Raw genomic sequence first — 20,036 nt, 5'->3', positions numbered from 1 at the left:
TATCTTTGGAAGCACTGGTCTAGACCATTCTCACTTCCTGTCCAATTTGTTAAAACATGGTTCTAAATAGGGCTTGTCTGATCCTCCATTGTTGTTCTAACAACTTATTTCTAAAAGAGATGAGAGGACCATGAGAGAAATGAGGGGAGTGAGGTAGCAGGTAAACTGAGAGTCAGATTCAAGTACCAGGTTTGCTGTAAGTAAGTGGTGTGAGCTCGGGGAAATTACTGTCTCTGTAACTTAAATTGTACCTCTAACAACAAGTGTTTTTGGAAGAAGGAGATAGGAAAGACGGAAATTAGCATAGATTATTTTAAAGGTGACTTTTAAAATTCAAGTATTCATTAAATTAAAATTAAGTAAAGTAAAACACAGATCTGACTAAAAATTGTGAAGATTGTGACTCTGTCTTAACCACTGTTGTATTTTTAGCACATAGTAGTTGCTCAATAAATATATGAACCAAGAATGAATGGATGGTCACTCTTACATTCTCAGAAGTCTTCCCGAAAGCTAGCAGCACCTTCTTCTGTACTCCTATCATAATTTTCACGTATATTAATTGGCATCTAAGACAATGTAACAAAAATTTTCCAAGACACTTATATATTATTCATTACCCTGCCAACGAATAACATTTCTACACAATTTCTTCCACAGGCATGCATCTTGCACATAGCTAACATCATAGCGTACATAGATTTGAAATCTGCATATTCCTTTATTGCACCAGAGTAGAGATACATGGTAGGCATTCATTCAACATTTGTGAATAATTGCTTTCATAATTATAGATGTCATAATTATTTTAGGACTGCATAATAGTCCTTCAAGTGAATGTGTCTCAACTTTCAAAACAAGATCCATAATGTTGAACATCTTGGTGGTCTCTCATTATTTTACTTTTACCAAAAAAAAAAAAAAAAATTACTAGAGTGAACATCTTTGATAATGTATATTTGTGGGTCTGTTAAGTGACATTTCTTTGCAGTTCCTTGGAGTGTATTGACTGGAACAAAGGGTATGAGCATCTTTATGGTCCTTGTTACATGTTGCTGATTTTTCTTCCTAGTTCCAAAATTCTGGGATTCTTAGGGAATCTCACATTCTCGAGTAGCTGCAGCAAAGACTAGAAGCAGCCAGCTACTGGTACCACCACAGTCCTTGAAAATGGCAAGACAAACATTTCCACATTCTTTTCTTTCATGGATGATTATAACAAAATGGAAACCTTGTGCTAGAAATTGGCTTAGAGCATCCAATGGATGAATATCATGTTACACAAATGACCAGAGACTAGTTGGATAAACAAGATAAACTCAGAGTTGCATTCTTTCCCAGAATCTGAGAGTAGTGCTTTAGAGCATGGATTCACAATTCTGTTTCTAGCCTATTTTTAAAATATCAAAGAGAAGGACCAGATGTCACAATGAATTAATATCCTAGACTTCCAAATCTGGAGACATAGGTTCCAATTCTTCCTGGTTGAAAGTAAATATGAGTATTCTGTCTTCTTGGAGATCCCTCGTGGATATTTCATTCACCCCCAAATTTGACAGTTTGACAGGATGATCCCAGCATCTTCTTTTTCATCATGACCTGAAGGCTGAGTGCTCAGATGAGGTGAGGCAGGTGCCATATACAACCGAGCCGAGGGAAGAATCAGCCTGGTCTCCCACTCCCCTCACCACACATTCCTCTTGGGATTCCTATCTACTTTTCAACATTTCCCCTTTAAGAGCACTGAGTTACACAGCTGTTGTTTAAGAGAGGCAGGAAATAAATAAGGAGGAGCTCTGGCTCGTTGACTGACTTAGTGATGGAGAAGTCGAAAGCCATCAAAGTGCAGCTGCGAAATCCATCGGCTCGGCCAGGGTAGTGTTGCAATCAATCCAAGTGGACCTAATAGAGGTACTCCCCGGCAAATGTCCTTCAGTGACACACAGGTCTATTCTCTACTCAAGTCAGTTTCTGAGGCCTCATCACAGAGACTCTGCAATATCATTAGCATCCTTATCCCCAATCTCCATCTCTTCTAGGACGTCTTCTTGCTACATCAGGGTTACACATCCATTTTTTTGTGCTCTCATGATATCCTTCTCCCCATCATAGCATGGCTGTCACTGTTAAGCACCTGCACTTGTTTGTTTCCCCCACTGGACTCCATGGGAACAGTGAATGCATCTACCCAAGTCACTGGCATATCCCCCAGCGCGTAGCCGAGAACATGCCCATTTCTAGACCCATCGTTTGACTTTGTCTTTTTAAGCATCTCAGTAAGATCTTCTGGATCACCCTGGAAATCATCTGAGACATCTCTGTGAAAAGAAGAGTGGTGTGGAAGAGGCTCTCCTGATCGGTCCTGCGATGAGGGAGTTGTCTCAGCTCCCTGCCAGCCAGGCACCTCAGCCCAAGTGAACTAGATTTGCACCAAAAACTCCATGCAGGTCCTCACGTGAGAAGTGTGAGTGATGTGATGATCGAAAGTGACAAGTGATCTTTCCCAAAGAGACAAGGGGATGGAAGGAAGCAAATGGAGCAGACTTTACTCCAGCAATGTCCGTATGCAACCCAGAATAATACCACTGAGGGAAACCTGGACTGAGGAATTTTTAATCAAAAGAACCAACTACATGTACAACCTTACTTTATATCTGCTTTTCTTTCTAGTTAAGTTGGGTCTCCCACTTAAAGTGTTTTTAAATAGACTTTTAACAAGGCAGAAGGAGCTCATTCTTTCCCGTGTCTCCCTCCAAACAGTTTTCCCATGGGATCCAAGTGAAGAAAACCTGGCTGATCCTCGACTTTCTAAATAGGTAGGCTATACACTTATCTCTGACATAGATGCCCTGCCTTTATTTGAGTTCAGGTGTATCAAACTGTGAGCATATGTTTAAAAAAGATGTCCTTTAAGGCATACTAGAGACTGTTGAAGCATTTCTTCTTTCTTGTAGAAACCCAGAGATGAATTCCTCACCATTGAGGAAAAGTCCAAAAGAGAAAAGGAGCCAGCCAGGGGGAAAAGAGAACCCTGAGGTGGTCGAGGCAGATCTGGAAAGACCAGCTCCCCAGCCTCTAATCTGCAGTCATGGGAAATCCCAGAGAACCTGTCTCTTTCTCTTCCATTTTTCCTGAAAAAATGTTATGCAGAGCTTCTCCCCTGAGCTTCCCTGCACCCCAGTATTTGGGATAATTGCATCCCACCTCTCTTAGGCTTGGGTGCTAAAATCTCACAGAGTTGGGTTTTTAAAGAAAGCAGGTTTAAAACTGTCAGCAAGAGAAGAGAGAAGGCCAAATTGCTCTCGTGCTTGAGCCCGTGGGCCAATTTGTTTGTAATTGAATTGGTATGCAGCGAAGATAGAGCTGTCTGGGGGAAATGCTCCATGACCCCTCTCTTCAGGGAACGTTCCTTCGGACGCTGCTGCTAGCCCAGCACCAGCCCCCATGGGGGAAAGGCAGAGAGACCTTGAGCCCAGAGAAGGGCCAATCCTATGTGTTCATAAGACAGAAGGACAGCAGGGAATGCCCCCAAATAAACCCAGAAGTCAGAGCACACATTGCCAGGGCTGTGTCCAAAGTCAGAGACTACGGGCCAAGGAGGAAGCTGGAATGAGGGGAGGGGAGAGGAGGAGAGAGGCCCCCAACATGAGACTAACAGCAGCCTCAGACCAGGAACCAAAGGAACTCTTTAAGAAAATGGAATTGCTACCACTTCTACTGCCCCCTCAGTTGGGCCCAGAGGGTCCAACTGTCAGGCAATCACATAAATTCCATCCCAAGGCCAGCAGCAGCTGCAGAGGCTGAAAAATGTAGGCTTGGGAAGAAACAGATCTGGGTTCTAATCTTGGTTTTGCTACTTCCTATTTATGAGATTTTAGGCAAGATATTTAACCCAACTGAACCCCAGTTTTCTGATCTGTAAAATAAAAATAATAATTCCTACAAGAAGGCTGACTTGAAAGGATTTTAAAAGTTTGAAGAGCCATATTGGGTACCATTCATTGTCAGTTAGCGTTTTCCCCAACCCCTGCCTATATCTCAGGTGCTTGATGCCTGGGAACTACATATCCCAGACTTCCTCTCCACCAAGGTTCTGGATATGACATGTTTGACAATAAAATTCATTTGGGAATTTATTTGTAAGGTGGGAGAGAGCAAGGGCCCCTCTTCCTCTGTCAGCAGCGGTGTGGGTAACTGAGCGTGACTGTCAGTAAGTGTGGCCAGTGAGGCAGCTGGCTGGTCTCCTTCACTGCCAGGCCCCCGCTTCAGGGCTGTGAGTCAGTTGTAATTTCCTGCAGCTCCTGATCTTGGGTGGCAGCCTGTGGGGATATAACCTGAAAGCTGGGAGTAGCCCACCTTGCTTTCCTGACTCCAGGTTTTTCCACAATCTGGTAAGCACTGCATTTGTCTTCTATCACGGTGTAGCAAGCTATTGCAAACTTAGCAGCCTGAAGTAACCCCCATTTATTACCTCACAGCTCTATAGGTCAGAAGTTCAGGCTCAGCTGGCTTCTATGCCCACGGTCTCACAAGGCTGAAACCAAGGTGTCAGACAGATTGGGATCTTACCTGGAGGCTCTGGAAAGAATCTCCTCCCAGGTTCATTCAGGATGTTGGCAGAATTCATCTCTTTATGGTTTTAGGACTGAGGTCCCCAATTCCTTGCTTGCTGTCAGCCAGAGGCCTCTCCAGCTCCTAAAAGCCACCCACATTCCCCCCCACATGGCCTCCTCTACCTTCAAACTAGCAACGGCACATGAAGTCTTTCTTAGAACATCGTGTCCGGCAACAAGACCCTCAGGTCAAATGCCCTCACACTTCTGCTCTGACTTTTCTGTTCTCAGCTGAGAACATGCCCTGCTTTTAAGGGCTCTTGTGATTAGATCAGGCCACCCAAGTAATCTCTTTCTTAAGGTAAACTATGCCATATAACACAACATAATCACAGGAATGATATATGAGCACATTCAGAGCTTCTGGGATTAGTGGGGGAACTTCTTTAGGGGATCATTTTAGAAACTCTGCCTGCTATAGCACCTAATTCCCTCTATTAAATCATATTCTGCTTGAAAACCTAGAGGAGTTTCTGTTTTCCTATACTGAACCGTAAGTGACCTGAGATCACTGACTGCAAACAAACTCCTCTGAAGTAGAGAAAACAACCCTTCAGATTATAATGGTCTTACCCTTAGAGGATTCTGGACCCTTAACCAACAAACGTCAGTTCAACAATTATTTAGCAACTGTCATGTATCAGTGTGTGCCATATTTCAGGGAATCAAAAGAGAATAAGAAACCTTACCAATGTGGTCTACTGGGCAAAATAGACACATGAAGAGAGAATTTCAATGTATCATCACAGGTGATAAGAGAGATTAGTTCAAAAGTGAGTATCACTCATTTACTCAAGAAATATTGATTGATCTGACATCTACTCAAGATCAGGCATTGGCTTAGATTCAAGTGATTTAAAGACCAATGAGGCCAATTACTGCCCTAGAAAATCTCAACGCTTGTGGAGGAGTGATATGCAATCATAATAAGATGCTGTGTTATAATAATGTAACATTTTTTGACTTTTTTACGAGTTACCCCACACTATGCTAAATACTTTCCACACATTATCCTATTTAAACTTCACCTTAAGCCCGAGAGTTAGATACAATTATTTTCTAAATCTTACAGAGGAGGAAACTGAGACTGAAAACAATTGTCACAATTCTCTAGGAAAAGATATATCTGGGTTTGCAACCAGATAGACTCAATTCTAATACCCCTCGTAGTGGATAATGTCGAATGTCTAATGGCTTCACTTCCCACAGCCAGAACCTGCCCTCTGTCTTGGAGAACTATCCTTTGAGTCTCCTTGGCACACGCAGATGGAGAGACCAAAGTGCCTGGGAGTGCACACACAGCCCCTGGGTGGTCCTTAACTAGTTACTGATGGATGTGAGAGTCTGAAAGCTCTAGTTTCTTTGCCTTCATTCAGGACAACTCTAAGGCTTGATTTATAGAGTTAATAAGTTTGTCTGCAGATCGGGCAAAAACCACCCTCTGTGTGACTTTGTGATTGCACACTTACTTGGCTTCCTCCCCTCCCCGCCCTCTGCCCCCACCCACTACTTTCCTAGTTTCCCTTGGGAATTTCCTTACAAATATTTGCTCACAGATCTGAGAATCTGCCCTAAGACACCCCGGCTCTGATATTTATACTACGCCACTATGGGAACCCAAAGAAGAGGGTGATTAACTCAGTCTGAGGCAGTCGGCAAAAATTTTACAAAGAAAGTCATATTTCCGGTCTTGAAAGATAAGCAGAGATCTGCCGAGGTGGACGAGTGGGAAGAAGAGTATTCCAGGCCAAGGAAATTGCACATACAAAAACAGAGTGACAGGAAAATGAGGGTAAGTCAAAGGATGGATTAAAAAATTGTATATGCTGGAGCAGAAGGTAGATGGAGTTGAGGGCCTGCCAGGACTTAAGAGCTCTCTGGCCGGGAGAAGCACCAAAGACTATTAAGGGAGGATGCAGCATGATCAGATTTATGTTCTCATGCAAAAAATATTTATTGAGTGTTTACAACGAAGGTAGGAAACCAACCCAGGTACTGGGCATATCACAATCAAGACCAACCTGGTCTATGTCCTCACTGAGTTACAGAATAATCCTTGTTGGTTCAATACAGTAACCACTAAATACATGTGTCTATTTACACTTAAGTTAACTAAGATTGACATTTAGTTCCTCAGTCATATTAGCCGCCTTTCAAGTACTCAGTAGCCACATGTGGCTAGTGGCTATCTCACTGGACAGCACGGGTATAGGACACTTTCATCATTGTAGACAGTTCTATTGGATGGTACTAGTCTAATCACATGAGAGGATAGCTCTGAGTTTTCCATCTAATTGTTAGTTTGTATGTGGCTATCTCCTGTTTAGTCTTTTTTTAAAATATTTTATTTATTTATTTATTTGGCTGCACCGGTCTTAGTTGCGGCATGTGGGATCTTTAGTTGCGGCATGTGGGATCTTTAGTTGCGGCATGTGGGATCGAGTTCCCTGACCAGGGATCGAACCCAGGCGCCCTGCATTGGGAGTGCAGAGTCTTAGCCACTGGACCACCAGGGAAGTCCCCTATTAAGTCTTTTTTAGAAGTCACTTCTTGTGCTTTTCTTTTTTGCATGGAGGACTCTGAGGATTCTTTTGATTGCACGACCACCTGCATTTGGCAATCAAATCGTAGTGGTGGTTGTCAAAAGACCAGAATTGCAGAAATTCCTTTGAAAATGCACGTGGTCCTTTTATGTATTGGATGAGGGAGATATGCTCACACCTGCCTAGAGAACCCAAGTAGTGGGATCTGCCTGCCTCAGTCTGTTTACCTTGTTCACTCTGAATGTTTGTAGCTCAAAGTACATCCTCTAAAAGCAAAATAATATTCATGAAAGAGGCACAAATTGAATTCCTCACTTGGAGTTCTGTCATTTCCAGGGCTACAAAAATGAAAGTAAAACAGCCACTAGCAACAGTAATCTCTGAAATCTGTATGGCAATGAAAACTGATTTTTAAAAAAATTTTTACATAAGCTGATAGGAACTGGAGTTTGCTTTGAAGAGTCATTTCCCTTTATTTCTTCATCTTCCATTTTCTTAAAAAACCAGTGAACAACAAAGTTTTTACTGATATACTAGAATAAACCTATCATAAACATAAAAACTGAGCTATGTAATCAAATATTTCCATCGAAGTGTCACTACAGGGAAATTTATACCTAACAATTCTGAAGTATGCAATACAGAACTTAACGACTATGGCATTCAAGAACTAAATTCACCCTAAAGAGACAATTTAATACTCAGTTCAGAAAAGATTATGTTTCCCTATTCTTGGTATGTACAGCTTTCAGGCTCCAAGCAAATATTGCTGATCTTATGGAAGGCCCCCTCTTTATTATAATAATAGGAGGAGTTAGTTATGCATAAGAGAAAATTATGTATTTTAAAATAATAATATCAAGTTTTCTTGACTGTGATGCCTGTGTGAGAACCTTAACTCAGCTTTGTAGGATTTTTAGTAGTCTTGATTTAAAATCAGCTGGTACACACTAGTAGACCAGTTCCTCAAGGCCTGGCGCAGCTGCGGGAACCAGCAGCCAAGTAGCAAAGATTGTATTATTTCCAGGGGAGAGAAGATGTCATCGCAATCAATAGGATTGCTTTTTACAGATAGTTGGCTTCGCTTGGTTTGGGTTTTTTGTTTTTGTTTTTGTGTAGCCCTTGGTTAATTCTGTTGCCCCGGCACCTGCAGGCCAAAGGGTACAGGATCTTCCCTCTCTCCTCTTTGTCTCATCCCGCAAGCCTACGGGGGCAATAATGACCAAACTCTTGGAGTTTTCCCGTTGATTATAGAGAGGTGCATTGTATCCACAGTATATTCTTGCAGCCCTGCCACCAGATGAAAGGAAGGGCATGAAAGCGCCAGCAGAGCCGGGACTCTGCTTTTCCAGCTCTAACATGCCATCAAACACGGACGGGGCGCTCGACTGACAGAGGCATTCTGTTGTTCATGTGCACCGAGTTCAGCTGCGAGCGGCGGAGCGGCTGAGATCAACAGGTGGCCTCGCTAATGGAACAGATTCACTCATTGTTTATGTGTTTAATGAATCACTGAGTTACCGATCAGCAGTGAGCAATGGAAGCTGTTCAAACAGAAAGGCAGCCCAGCCGTGAGGTGGGGCAGCCGCCATGTGCCTTTGAAGCCCTGCTAGCCCCATGGGGAGGGCGGGAGGCTTGGGGGTTACTCCCTGTGGTTCCCAGAGAAACTGGGAGCGAGAAGAGGGTGTTGTTTCTAGTTGGATGATGAAAGTCAGCTCAGGGGACAGACCAAAGGGCCAAATATAGAAGGGAAGGGAAGGAAAGCATCTGAATCAAAGGTTGAGGTAAAACCGAGAGACAGGTGTTCGCGGTGAACCGTGCAATAACCCTCATCTTGGGCTCCCACTCCGCAGGAAGGAACCAAGTGGGGAAGGTCCGAAAGAAGTGAGAAAAAGCAAGGCTGAGGATTCGGAGGCCGATTTTCTTACAAAGGGTTCATGGTACAGTGGAGATGCTCTGTCGTATCAAGAGGCAAGGCTGACCCTTCTTTGTGGGATTCCCACGTGTTGCACCAGGCCTTTCCTGTGAGCAGAATTTGACTGGATTCTATACCAGAATTGGTTTTAAGGGGCTGTGCTTTTCTTTTTTTCCCCCCACAAATAAGACTTGTATTTGTCACCGTTAAAAGTCTGAATTTTAGGTAGAGAATGGACTTGAGGACACGGGGAGGGGGAAGGGCAGGCTGGGACGAAGTGAGAGAGTGGCATGGACATATATACACTACCAAATGTAAAATAGATAGCTAGTGGGAAGCAGCCGCATAGCACAGGGAGATCAGCTCGGTGCTTTGTGACCACCTAGAGGGGTGGGATAGGGAGGAAGGGAGGGAGATGCAAGAGGGAGAAGATATGGGGATGTATGTATATGTACAGCTGATTCACTTTGTTGTACAGCAGAAACTAACACACCATTGTAAGCAATTATACTCCAATAAAGATGTTAAAAAAAAACAAAAGTCTGAATTTGGGGCAGATTTGTGGACTGGTGGCCCATCTCCATCAGCTCGCTCAACCTTATCACCAGTCTCATCCCCGGGAGCTTTTCCAGAACCATTGCCTTCACTATGAAGCGCCATGAGTTTCCCAATTCAAACTTGGGCTTCTTCAGCGCTTTTACTTTTCTAATGAACACATCATAAAGCGGTGTTTCTAGATTGACAAGCCTTTTCTATGTCTCTCCCAGTGCAATCTGAAATCAATTTATAGAGCCCTTCTTTCAAATCACTTGTCTGTACCTCTTGGGTCATGATTTCCATCATCTTTTTCTAGATTTGGCAGACCTATAGGTAGGGGCTGAGTGTAAGAGTTCTTCCAAATCTGGTTGTTTCTTTTTCTGTTTTTTTAATAAAACCAACACAACAGACAAAGCAAATGGCCATCAGTAGTCTTGACATCAACCTGAGCTTCAGTCATGGTCTGCCATTCTTTTGACCATGGAGCACATTTTTTCATGGGTAAGATCCATGCCATGGAAGTTGGTCAGACAGTTTTTGCCCTGAATATCCTCGGTAGTTAGCTTGGATTTTCTAAGTGCAACTTCATCTTTCCGTAGATCAACAAGGCTCACTTTAAAAATATGACACTTGAGCCCATCAGATACAATTTTGGTTCCTTGAGTCCTTGAGAGTATTGTTTCTCGTACTTCTGATATTGAACATAGCTGATGCTGAAACCTTGCATAATGATTAGTCAAATCCATTTCACCTGCCTTCACTAATCAAGGTCATTTTAAGACCTGAATGTCCTCCAAGCAACATGCAGCCTAAACAATAAGATGTTTGGGGGAGTTTTTTCCAGGAACTTGGAGTCTCAGCTGTAACTAGTTGAAGCTGAGCTGGTTAAAGACTGGATAGGACCGCCGACCCTCCAACTGGGCATGTGCGAGTGTCCTCTTGGTGACCTTTTGATGGCAGAGGACTGAAAACTCCACCCCCAGATCGTGCTAAGTGCCTCCACTTTTGAACTACAGAGGCCTGTACTTAGTTACACCTGCGCAGAACCACGATTACCGCGCCTTTTCCCCATGCCCCCCACGCCCCCCACATGCCCCATGCCTCAGACGCCTTGCTTCCATATTCGTTATCCCATAAACACACCCAGCCCCTTGCCTATGGGGAGGCGGAATTGAGTCTTGTCTCCCATCTCCTCATTTGGTCCACCTTGCAAATAAGCCTTCTCTTTGCTGCAGGCCTGGGTGTCTCAGCGTTTTGGCTTGCTGAGCGCCAGGCAAAACAAAGTTGGTTCAGTAACAAAGCTTTCTTACCAATCTTTCTTAGAAAAGGGACTAACAACTTTCTTCTTGGCTCCCTTTTAGCCACTTTTGTGGGCTGTGGGGTTTTTTATCCCCCTAAGGTAAGAAACCTATGAGAGACATGGCAGAGTGTGGTTTGGTGAGGAGAGCACTGTGCTTTGGTTTAAGAAATGTGTTTCGGGCTTCCCTGGTGGCGCAGTGGTTGAGAATCCGCCTGCCAATGCAGGGCACACGGGTTCGAGCCCTGGTCTGGGAAGATCCCACATGCCGTGGAGCAACTAGGCCCGTGAGCCACAACTACTGAGCCTGCGCTCTAGAGCCCGTGAGCCACAACTACTGAGCCTGTGCGACTGGAGCCTGTGCTCCGCAACAACAGAGGCTGCGATAGTGAGAGGCCCACGCACCGCGATGAAGAGTGGTCCCCGCTCGCCGCAACTAGAGAAAGCCCTCGCACGAAACGAAGACCCAACACAGCCAAAAGTAAATAAAATAAATAAATAAATAAAGTAGCTATTAATTAAAAAAAAAAGAAATGTGTTTCAACTCTGCCACTGTCCTTGGAGCACCATTGGCCACATACTCTCTATGGTAGAGACTGACTGGCTATTCACCAAATCAGTATCCTTTCCTCCTGGACACACAAGCTAAACCCAGTTCCCAGTCTTCCTTACAGTCAGATGTGTCTATATGACAAGTACTGGCCAATGAAATTTGAACCAGGGTCAGGCAATGGACAATCAGGCCTGGATCATAATCCTTCTAGATGGCCCTCCATCGTCTCTTTTTCCTCACCTTCGGCTTTTGATATGTAGGGTTGGCTTTGAAGATTGCAGATCTCTTGAAGATCCCCTCAGCCCTCAGGGTGGCCAAGCAGGGCAGCGGGTGTGCCCAGCTTGGCACCTCAGCTATAAGCAATCTCCTCCCTTTACCTTAGTTCACTGTGCAAGCATTAACTCCTCCTACCATGTGTCTAAAAATCCCAAAGTAAGGAAGTATTCCAGTGGACTCTGCAGTTCCTTCCAGGCCTATCATTTTGGATCTGAAGCTGTCCCCTCATTTATACTTTCATCCCTAGACAAAGACAAGAAGGACACTCTTCTGTCCATTCAAGATCTCCTAGAGGAAGCAGTAGGACTCTTCTCCATTACCTTCTCCTTCAAAGATGGAGAGAAAAGGGGAGACTATAGAAGAGAGAGAAAACAAAAAGTCTGTCAGGGCCTATCAGTTAGTTAATGGAAAGGAAGCATAAGGGGCGGTAGCATGAAATCTGGGGGACTCCAGGCCAGAGAATGAGGGCGTCATTTGCCATTGTACCTGGCTGGCAGCAGATCTTGGGCTTATAAATCCTGAATGAATGAGGGGCTAGAGCAGTGACAACAAGCTTCTATTCCACTAGCACATCTCTTGCTGTGGGCCTGTGCTTAATCAAGCCAGCCTCAAATCCTTTTAGAACTGAAGATCTCAGCTAGTCCCAAATAAATCTCCATTTATATTCCCTCTTCAATAAAGCCTTCTTCCCAACCCAGAGGAGGATGTGAAAGCCACTGCTCCTTTAGGCAAAGTCACTGCTATTTGAAAAACCAAGACATGTATATGCACATATGTCCTGTGTAAAGGTAACTTACAATGAAATTTTCTGATTCTGAATTTATGTACAGTAGAATGATAACTCCTCTTAGACATAGAAGCAACACCGTATGTCCCTGTAGTAGGAATACATCCCAATTCTAGAATGATGGAGTTGCATTTGGTGTGTGACACTAAAGTCAAACTGTGACATTAAAGTCAAACTAAGTCAAACTCACTATTGAAACAATGCATAACTGGTCTACAAAGATGTTTATAAGCCCCCGTCCCTTTTTTTACAAGGTGGTTGAAGGATAATTCCATACTTTTCATGTCCCTTTTTAAATCTTTGAAACATTTATATAGTGTTTGTTATGTAACAAGCATTATGCAACAAATATTGTTCTACCTGTTTTTTACAGATATTAATTTGTTTAATTCCCTATGAGGAGGATACTATTATGACTCCCTTTTATAGGTAAGAAAATGAGGAATCGGAGATTAGATTATTTGCCCAAATTCACACAGCCGGTTAGTGACAGAGCTGGGATTCAGACCCATCTAGTCTAGAGCCACAGTCTATGTGCTCGGTAACTATGCCATACTGCCAGATTTTTGTTGTTGTTGTTGTTTTGTTTTTGGCTGCATTGGGTCTTCGTTGTTGTGTGTGGGCTTTCTCTAGTTGCGGCGAGCGGGAGCTACTCTTCATTGCGGTGTGCAGGCTTCTCATTGCGGTGGCTTCTCTTGTTGTGGAGCACAGGCTCTAGGGCACGCAGGCTTCAGTAGTTGCAGCACGTGGGCTCAGTAGTTGTGGCTCGCAGGCTCTAGAGCGCAGGCTCAGTAGTTGTGGCGCATGGGCTTAGTTGCTCCGTGGCATGTGGGATCTTCCCAGACCAGGGATCAAACCTGTGTCCCCTGCATTGGTAGGCAGATTTTTAACCACTGAGCCACCAGGGAAGTCCCCTGATTTTTTAAAAATAATTGACCAGCCCTTACCCATGTTTGTCTCATACCCACACATACTCCCCTGCCCTCCCCCCATGCTCATCCAGGTTATACCCAAGCCTACCAAGAAGTCTGAAGTGTGATCCTGGCTATGAAAATTCTTCATGGCAAGCATGGCAGCTGAACATAGGCTCTTGGTGAAAACAATCGTTTTTTTCTTATAAAATTTCATTCTTAATGAGAAATGAGAATCAAATATTCAAACTATCCCTCTCTATGGAAAATAGAAATCTACTCTACAATATTGACTTTGCCTCTGTGATTTTCTCATTGTCGAATATGAGTCAAGAAGACAGTACAATTGTGGCATATTTTAAAGACGAGGTGTTTAAGTGCTCAAAGATTCTCAAGAGTCCCACCTTTTTAGTATTCAGGAAGAGTTTAATGATAAGTGACAAAGACTGTGGGTCGAAGATCTTGTTTCCAGTTGTAGCATAACCAAGGTTGGCTGGTGGAGATGGAGTGACAAAATCTCATCTCTTCAGGCTCTGTTTGCTCATTTTTGAAGTAAGAAGGGCAAACTAGATGCATGCTAGGGTCTAATCCAATTCTAGGACCATTCTGGATTCGCTCTTCCCCCGGCCCACAAGATCCCTCATGATCTGGCTCCTGACAAACTTTCCAACCTCATCATGTATCCCAACCTCACTCAGCTCCAGCCACATGGGTCTCTCTTCTGTTTGTTCCAAAACACTAAGCTCCTTCCCAGCTTAGGGCCTTTCCACTAGCAGTTCCCTCCGCAGGGAAGCCCTTTCCCTCCATCATCACCCAGTTGGCTCTTTTTTGTCATTCAAGTCACTGATTAATGTCTTTAGTTAGTCTGTCCCCAACATCTCAAGCTAAGTTATTCCCACACCCCAGCATTAACTCTCCATCAATCACCCTGATTTACTATCACCTATCACCATCTGATATTTTCTTGTCTATTTATTTGCTTATTTGTTCATAGTCTGTCTCCTCTCACTCGGTATAAAACCCCATGAGAGTGAGACATTGTCTTATCGTCTTATCTCCAGTGCCTACATAAGAGCATAGCGGCCACTGGGCTCAGCACATCTAGTGCTGACCATAGGGACAAAAACAGTGCCTTGGATCTAGACACAGTAGGATTCCTTTCTGAGAGCCACATCATGGAGTAAAGAGCTCGATTAATGCTACATTTCCCCGTTTTTACTCAACTTAGTGGTTTCAGAGTAAACATCAGGGTGACTATGCACAGACCCCCATCACAAGAGGTAAGTTTGTACATCCTTTCTTTCCTGCTGACCTACTTCTCAATGACAAACCATGAATCTTCAGTGACATCTTCTCCAGTTATATTGCCTTCCTAACAAGTAGAAAATAGCATATCCACCTAAGGAGACCAGCCCCTCGGTGCTGTGGACAGCTGTGTAGTTCTGGTTCTGCAGATCCTGGGCTTCAGGATCTGAGTGAGGGAGGTTCAAGTCTAGTGGTCAGAGGGCCTAGAGAGTCTGGATGTGGAGCTCTACCTGGTGTTCTGTGATGGCAAGAAAGGTTTCAGGGGTCCTGCTACATCAGTTAATTGAACATTAACTGAAGATGATTCAATGCTGGATGCTGCCCTGATGCAAGGGCATTCCTTCTCTCCTAATGGAAGAACAGGGTACCAAACAAGACCACAGTAAACATCTGTCTTGGGTCTCTGACCAGACAGAGAAAGCCTCTGGGGCTTAAGGAAGCTTTGTGGAGTTTCTGGGAGGGACAGCTACAGAAGCTGCTCTTCCTAGCTCAAAAGGGAGAAGTGATGCTCAACTCACAGCTGAAGGCAGGGCCTCCACCCAGGTTAATCACCTGGGATTAGAGTAGAATGAAGAGGAATAATTGGTGAAGTCACAGGACAATGTCAGAGTGTCACCATCTGGATTTCAGCAGTGGAGGCTCCCCGATCCTGCCCCATGTCAGGAATCATCTCAACACATCCACGACCCAGGGATAGAGATCGTGTTATTGTTTTTAATGGTTAATTGACTTTGACTTTTCCTTCTCCCCTCCAACCAGTTTCAGAACTTCCAGATCTGTCAAGAGACAACTTCACACTCTCTCAGATTCCTCCACTCACCCCTCAGGACCTCCAAGATCAAATACGACGTATAATGACAACTCAGGACTGGTGATCTTCTGTCCTATCATAAAAAGATTACAGGGGCAGACATTTCAGCACTTCCTTGCCCCAGTATTTGGTCAAAAAGTTCTTCCTTAAGCATTACTAACATATCTTTTGCTGCAGTGTCAGCTCATTTCTTCTTTATAATCTACTGTGGAGAAGCCAAATGAGTATCTATATTATTTATGATACTTGAAAACCGTGAAATCAACCCTTAGCTTTCTCTCTCTCTCCACTAAATTCCATAAGAGGCCATGCTCCCACCACTCTAATCTATCTGGTAATACTTTTCTGGACTTTAATTCTTTGCATCTTTTAAAATTGTAGAAGTCAGAACTGCATACTGCTCTCATAAGGTCCTTTGGCAAGTCTTGGAGCAATCAGAGTTTTCTTTCAAATTTGTGAAGTCAAATTCCTGTCACTTTAGATCTGGAAATGAACTGCTGACTCACATTCAACATGCATTTGGATCTCAGCTCTCTTCTTCTCATATGTACTCACCCACTTCTTACCTTAACAGCATTGACTGCTTTCATTTTTTGTTCCTGGGTGTACTGGTCTTGTCCCAATCTTATCCTCTTTCAGATAGTTGGCTTCCAAGTTTTCCGAGTTTACTTACGTCTATTGTTCCTTCATTGGAGGTTTCAGAAAACTCAGCCAGCTGAGAAGATATATCTGCACATCATCTGATAAAAATAGGGGAAATCCTGAACCCAAGAAGGTACGGCAATGATGTCCGCACCTGATATTAGATCAATCTGGGCCTCACTTCCCAAATGTTTTTTGAAATCCATTCTCAGCTTCCTTTGTTCCCCTGACTTATTCTCACCCTCACACAAACTACCATATTGTTCTGTGTGTCTAGATACTTTTTTGCCTCTTTCTGTCATACGTACTTGCCCGATTCTTTTCTAAACATTATTAACTGCATTTGATTTTTGTTCTAGGTATAATGCTCTTACCCCAACTTTATTCTCCCTCAGATAATTGACTTCCCACATTAACACAGTTTACTTACATTTTTCTTCCCCTTTCCTCAGAGATTTTGGCAGACTCAGCCAGTAAAGACTGCCTGGGAGAGTATCAGTTTGTAGTTGCAGTTTCATCATGATGATTACAGAATTTCCTTTCACACTCAAAAATATCTTAGTTTGGATGGTAAATTATACGGTCACTCTACAGACAGGGCAGACTGACTCTCAGCTATCCTTTCAGACCAACTCTGAACCACCCCACATACCTGAGGGCACCTTAGCTTCTTCCAGAACTTCACTTCAAGGCTACACATCATCCTCCCTCCAGGACTAGTTTTGGTGGTCTTAGAAAATAAGTATTTGGGCCCTGTCAGGGCACTGTGGCACTTCCTAGGATTTTAGGCTGATCTCTCTAGCTATTAGAGCCATGAGGGTTAGATGATGATTGCTCTATGTATACATCAGGAAGATGCAATGTAGTGTAGCAATTAAAAACTGGAATTTTGGAGCTGAACTGCTTAAGTTCAAACCCTGGCTCTGTCACTTTCACTTATATTTAATTGGAGTATATGAACCCATATACATGTTATTTATCAAGAGATGCTCTGAAACAGAGTATATATGCACAGACCCAGCACTTACTAAGTTGCGTTTGTTATCCAACAGCTGTGGATTTCCCATGCCACAAGATCTAAGCATATGGATATGTCATGGGGGACTCAGCTTTAGGCCAGCTTGCTCATTCCACTCTAATTCATGGGATGGTAAGCTTGGCAAAATCTCTCTGGCACTAGAACTTCCCCTCCACAAGACAGACCCAACAACTCTTCCGCTCTGGATGCTCTGTAAAGGTTGAATTATGTCATTCATTTACTCATTCACAAAACACAGAGCTAAGGGCTGTAGGGGATCTAAAGAAAGTAATGTCCGTGCCTAACCTCAAGGAGTTTATTATTGATCTGGGGATAGTAGAAGTATGCACACAAAAATTAAATGACAGGCAAGACACTGGACCTAGAAATGTTACAAAGAAATAGCATAACGATTGAATGTTAAATGAGTGGGGCCTCTCATAAGATCTACAGGAGTTGAGAAAAAAGACAGATCACCTAGGAATAAAGACACCAAGGGAATCAAGACCTAGAATAAGAGGGAAGTAATGGATTTGGGAAGGAAAAAGATAAATGTTAAATATGCACTAAACTTCAGGATTCAGGTTCAATCTTGTATTTGGCATCACCTTCAGCATCAGGTTCTAGAAGACCAAGTAGCTGAATGTCTACTTCAATATTATTTTTTACTATCCTGGAACTTGTAAATGATCAGTGACCCTGTGACTGTGTTTTACAATCATATCCATTGAGCATAACAGCACTAGTAAGATGACCAAAACGTGACATTTGGATTACTTTTTTTAATAGAGGTGCCAACTTTTTAATTTGCTAAGTAAGTATGTTGGAAAGGACAACACTATCATTTCATAAAATTCATTTCATATTTTGACACCAAAAGCAGATTAGACACAATTAGACAATTTTAATATCTCAATATTAACTTTCAAGTGTGGGTCAATGGGCTAAATATCATTAGAGGAAAAAAAATTACCTTATTTGCTTTATCTGCTAATATAATCTCTCTCAATTAAAATATGAAATATATTTATCATTGTAAAAGTAAAATGCCTTACTAATTATTCATGATTATAATAGCTAGTAATTTGTATAAAAAATTAATAACTTTCTAATAGGTAACTATAATAGAGTTTGACTACTAACACAAATATTAAGAGAAAGTGCATTTCCTAGATAACTTAGGAAGAATGTTATATTTTTTTCAAATGCACACAGGTTTATAAAAATTTAAATAATAATACAGGACAGAATAATGATGATTAGGTTTATTGTAATTATAACCTTTATATAATTGTTTGCTATACTACTGTAAAAACTTTTCCTTAAATTCTATTCTGCTCTTCACAAAAAGTTAGTGATGTTATTAAATGTGCTTCCTTCGTATCTCATATAGCAGATATTTAGATGAGCAGAAACTATAAGAAATCTTATTTTTTAAGGTTGGCAGCATTTAGGATTATAGATGAATTGAACTAGGTTTCTGCTTTACCTAGTTCCTGAAGGATTTCTGGATCTCAAACAATGATCATCACAGGGAATCTTACTGAAGAAATATTTATAGCATGGAAAAATCAGGAAAGAAAACTGTCATATAATTGTCATTGGCAGTGGAACAAACATGAAGATGCCATGAATGATTTAGAAAATACAAACATGTCTGGTTCACACCATTCATATGTGTGGTCAGAAAATAATTCTAGGACAGAATAATATAGCAGAATAAGCAGTGATCAGCCGAAAGATGGTGAATCACTCTGATCAGTCTTTTCTACCCAGACAGGAACTCCTTGATGCTTAAAAGATTTGAGAATTGCCAGGTACTTATGCATGGTATACAAACAAGATGGAATAGCAGCTAATACATGTACAAAAAAAAAAGGCCACTTGGCAAAGGATGTCTTAACCTTTTCCTGACAGCAGTGCCAACACAACAGGATTTACGGCCACCACGGTACCTACGGGATGGAGTCTGTGTGCTGAGACCTGCTGAAGAAGTAGGAACCACAGAGTTCCCTAGAGAGGACAACCGTTCCTGCACGGTACCTTCTCAAAAGATCCCCCAATAATGCCATGCCAGGTGTGCCTAAAATGAGAACAAGAATGCAAAAGGAAATTCTGAAATGGTTTTGTTATCTGGAGATCTACTTACTTTGTCCCACTGACACACTTCCACATCCAGATTTTAAGGACAGTTTTTTCTCAAGTGATTAAGGGAAGCAGCAAGAACATGCAAAATATTAGAAATAATTTAAATGAAAGTAAAAATCTTAAATTAGCTTTTGGAAGTAGTCAGAAAATAACTTCTTCAAGTGTCTTTTTCATCCAATAATCATTTACTGAGTACCTATGCAGCACTGAATCTGGAACCATACTGCTTGGGTTCCAATTCCAGCTCGGTCACTTGCTGGCTATACAACCTTGGATTAGTTATTTAAATGTCTCTAAGTTTTCTCATCTATAAAATGGAATTAATCATAATATCTACTTCATAAATGGGGTTAATCATAATACCCACTGGGTTTTTTGCTTTTTAAATTTTATTATTTAAAGAACAAAATAAAAGAGAATATATACATCCACCAAAGTGAAGTTCTCCATTAAATAGAAGAGAAATCAAACACTTTGTAATAAAGACCATCCAACTAAAAACAATATTAGATCAGTAAAACAACAATAGCAATTTGTGCTTTATTTCAATAGGTACTTCATTCATTATCTGCAGGACAGTGTAACCCACTTAAGATTCAGTGAGTTAATTTTTGTAAAGCACTGGGAATAATACCTAGCAGGTTACACACAGGATGTAGTGTTTGTTAAAATAAGATGTA

The 20,036-nt window shown here is 42.2% G+C and overlaps 1 pseudogene; it reads right to left on the bottom strand.

Annotated features, from left to right (window-relative positions):
* LOC133084708 (small ribosomal subunit protein eS1-like) overlaps positions 1-16,893 on the bottom strand; it is a 41,224-nt pseudogene extending 24,331 nt beyond the window's left edge.
* Between the last annotated feature and the right edge of the window lie 3,143 nt (positions 16,894-20,036).

This window comes from Eubalaena glacialis, chromosome 2, assembly GCF_028564815.1.
Source record: "Eubalaena glacialis isolate mEubGla1 chromosome 2, mEubGla1.1.hap2.+ XY, whole genome shotgun sequence".
Classification (NCBI taxonomy): Eukaryota; Metazoa; Chordata; class Mammalia; order Artiodactyla; family Balaenidae; genus Eubalaena; species Eubalaena glacialis.
The sequence above is the reverse complement of the archived record's forward strand: the minus strand, read 5'-3'. Positions and strand labels throughout refer to the sequence as shown.